This window comes from Tursiops truncatus, chromosome 11 (assembly GCF_011762595.2).
Source record: "Tursiops truncatus isolate mTurTru1 chromosome 11, mTurTru1.mat.Y, whole genome shotgun sequence".
Lineage (NCBI taxonomy): Eukaryota > Metazoa > Chordata > Mammalia > Artiodactyla > Delphinidae > Tursiops > Tursiops truncatus.
The window spans coordinates 45,847,940-45,852,038 of NC_047044.1; the positions used below are offsets into that span (position 1 = coordinate 45,847,940).

The 4,099-nt window shown below is 41.4% G+C and overlaps 1 non-coding gene across 1 annotated transcript; it reads right to left on the bottom strand.

Moving 5' to 3' along the window:
- Positions 1-3,636: 3,636 nt before the first annotated feature.
- LOC117314346 (small nucleolar RNA SNORA73 family) lies at positions 3,637-3,840 on the bottom strand. Its single transcript, XR_004529096.1, has one exon. It is a non-coding gene; the product is annotated as a small nucleolar RNA SNORA73 family (small nucleolar RNA).
- Between the last annotated feature and the right edge of the window lie 259 nt (positions 3,841-4,099).

Genomic DNA, 4,099 nt, shown 5'->3' on the forward strand with positions numbered 1-4,099 from the left:
CTCTCACTGTTGCGGCCTCTTCCATTGCGGAGCACAGGCTCTGGATGCACAGGCTCAGCGGCCATGGCTCACGGGCCCAGCCGCTCTGCGGCATGTGGGATCTTCCCGGACCGGGGCACGAACCCGTGTCCCCTGCATCGGCAGGCGGACTCTCAACCACTGCGCCACCAGAAAAGCCCCCTAAATTTTTTATGTTCAAAAAAGAATTTTTCCCCCCATGGCTCCCAATTTTCCAAGAAACAAATGATATCACTAAGTTACATAGAGGAGTGAATTAGATCCAGATACATTTCCCAAGAGCAAGTTTTGATATGGAAGGCTAGGATGAAATCAGTGCACAGCATATATTAGTGGGGTGGTGAAAAAAGGATGCCCCTAAAATTGCTAAGTAGGGAACTGGCCAAAAAGCATATCTGGATGGAAAAATGATACATAGTTTGAAACATTGGCCTGTAATAGGCAGGACATTAAAATGAGGCCCTAATATTTGTTTCTGAATGCAGCTATTATTTCATGTATGCTTGGCATTTAAAAATAACGTGAAGATACATCTGAAAATACAAAAGTATTTCACAAGAACTCAAAGAAGCAAAGAAACCATGGAAACATAGCTGATTTTGAACATCCCCCTTTGAAATACGTTGACTCATTATAAGGTGAACAAAGTAGTTCCTGTGATGCTCAGTCAGCTGAATATAATTGTGCTGAATGTAAATAGTTTCTATAAAACTTAATGACAAAAGATAAACCACTAGTTGTTATCCTTGCATTGCTAGTGGTACCCGTTCCATTCTGAATTCCCATGGTACATATAAAACAGTATGCATGAGTGTGTGTGTGTGTGTGTGTTTATAAGTCATCACAGCATATTCATCATAGTATAAACCTTTAGAAAAATTTATCTTTAGGCAAGCAGTAGTAAGATCAATTTAGCGTCAGAAGAAAGCAGTCTCTTCCAATTTAACAATAAGAAGTATTAAGTGTTATAGTAAATGTTGCATTCATATGTTGGAGAAAACCACATGTCTTAACAGAAGGAATAGTAAGCTACAAAGAACTAATTTAATTTTTCTGGTTCAGCACATGGATAGCCGGCACAACTAACAGACCATTTGAATGTTAGAATAACTTTTCAGACATAGCACCATTAAAATCCAATTTTGTTAAACTTCTTGGTTTTAAGACAATTTTATGTAAAATTTCAGTCTTTGACAATAAATATTTGAAATGATTACCTCAAATATAAGAACAATTTTGGTAGGAAGTCCAGTGTGCTACGTATTTCGTGTATGTGCAACAAAATACGAAGGCACGGATGGAAGATGAGTATAGTGGCTGGCAAGCCACTAGTGAATGGTGAGCCCTCGAACACTCCTTGGCCACACAATTGAGACTACATGGCATGCATTTCGCCTGATTTTAAATGTGATTAACAGTATTATAAGATTTATTCTCTTTCAAGTTCAGATGTACCTTTTTATAAAAGAGACATTGCTATCTTAGACTGTTGTGTAGGGTATGGATTTTTTTCTCTCTATTTTGGATAATTGAAAATTGTTAAAAGCGTATGCTCTCTCTCTCTCTCTCTCTCTCTCTCTATATATATAAATGTACACACATACATAATACTTAAATGCTTGACTGTGCAAAGGATACTTTTGAATGGTAAGGAACTGGTATAAGTGGCTGCCTCTAGGATTAGAATAGTGTGGTCAGGGACAAGGGTGGGAGGGTGTCTAAGTTTGGTTTTCTTCCAAAGCAGAAGCTGAGTTAAGAACTCGGGTGCAAGTAATCCCTGAGAGGTGAGGGCAGGAAGCACAAGTATAGGAGTGGGGAAAGTGAGACCAGAAAAGTAGAAAATCCAAAGAGTATGATAATGAGCATATGACCACTTTGGACAAGCAGGGCTCAGTCCCACAGGGGACTCCTTCAGAAACAATGTGAAACACACTTCAAAATTTTCTCTCGGGATGAGCCACCCACCCTCACTCTTAACCTTCCCCCATGGTCAAGAGCACCCCAGGAGCATTTTCTCCACACTTGCTGTGCAGAGAAGAGAGACTCAGATGCTTGAGATGGAAGCTGCCGTCATCTTGCCAGAGATTCTTCGGGGTGCTGGAAGGCTGGGGAGAAAGTATTTACGTTTCATCCAGTCCCCCTGGCTCTGAGTTCCTGCTTCCACTGTTTTGCACTGCGTTGCTCCCTGTTAGACCCTGCTTCCCATCCCTGTATTAAAAGTTTGGGATAACAGAGCCTGGAAAACCTTAAACAACTTAGAATTAATTATTAGCATCTCTATTCTTAAAAGGCTCCTGGTAATCTCCCTTGCACCACTGCAGGGATTTTCTCACTGGACCCTCTTCCTTGTAGTTTCCCACCATGCAGTTCAGCCTTCTCTGCCTCTGCTCTAAAAGGCTTTCCTTTACCCACTCACTGTTTGCAGGATCATAAATTCCTAAACTTCTCGGGCAGAGCAGTTTGACTCTGCTTTGCTGCTTGCTTCCAAGTGTTTGCAAAGCTTCACCTTCTACACCCACGATGAGTTACCATGTTATTTTCTTACCAAAGGCAGTTCCCTCACTAAGAGTAACTTTACTTCACTCTTAAGATAACAATTAATTATTTTTTTGCCCTACTATATACGTAAAGTTGGAGCACAATAAACCATCCTAACAATACAGGGGTTTCTGATAGTATCATGTATTGTCTTGATTCAGTCTGGGCCCACTTCTTAGGTTCCCCGATTCACTCGTTTCTTCTTATATAGTCTTTGTTGGAATGTCCACCTCTTGCTTCAAAGTCCTGATCACTGATATTTCTTAGGTTTTTTTTGTTTACCCCAGGAATCACTGTGTAATGCTCTGTGCTACCATATAACTGGTTGTTAACTCTTCTCGTTTGTGAAGGATTAATGTTCTTATAGCAGGGAGAGAGTTTTCTGGATTGTAGTTAAAATGGAAAGCAGCTTCCCTCCCCCACTCAGCAATTTAATCTTCCTTCTCCCATTTGGGTCAGACTATGGCACTTGCTGGGTAATGCCATTCAAACCTGTCCAGGCCACAGTAGCTCTGAACATTACTGTTTGGTTATGCACGTTTGAATGGCGCCCGTTGATTTCCTTTTATAATTATCAGAGGATACAAGAGAGATTCTCAAATTGAGTTTGAAAAAGACTTGTATTTCAAGCTGCAAGTCCTCTATCCTGAGCTGAGCTGAGCAGGTAGTTTTAGGAAAACTTTAGGGAAATAAATACATTATTTATTTGCTCTGGAGCTTTTAATGTTGACATTATCCCTCTTTTACCGTGAGGGAGTTTGACTAATGGCTTAGCCATGGCTATAATAGCTAGAAATTAGAGGAGAAAAAAAAAGGAAAGCAAGATTCTCTCCAATCCCCACCTCCAACCCCAATCCCCAGGCCAAGATGCACTGTTTAACAATCATTCTTTTAGGAGGGAGATGAGTTCTGATGAAAATACGACTTCAAGCAAATGCTAAGCCCAGCTTTCCTTCTTTTTTTTTTTTTTTTTCAAAACAAGGCAGGTAAGAGCTTTAATCCAGTAGTACACCCAAACTGACTAAAACAAATTTTTCATTCACTTCGGATCAACCTAGATTCAGATATGCTGCTCTAGAGAGCTGTTTCCTGCATGGTTTGTCTCCTCAGTCGTTGTCCACAGGACTCTGAGAAGCTGTAGGAATATGCAGGCACAGACTCAAGGCCCGGCTTCATCTCCAACGTTGTGGAAAGGGACTGTACATCATGGGGCAGAGCCCTATGCTCCCCTACGCCGCCAGGACAGAGCCCGGGGAGAGTGACCTCCCGGGGTATCCATGTTGGTCCCAGCTTTCCTTCTTAATGATCTCATTCGTAATTGGTCACAATGATTTCCCAAAAGGTTCTTGCAAATTAACATTCAGTTTAAACAAGCAACTTCCAATAAGCCCTTGAGCCAGGTCATGAAGACACAGATTTATCTGCTGAGGATTTTTAGGTGCCTAGGCAGCTAGGTTTGTCCATCTTCAGGCATCTTCCAAACTACAATTCTATTACTCCTTCCCAGAGGTTTGGCATTCTGCAGACGGCCTGGGAGGTCTAG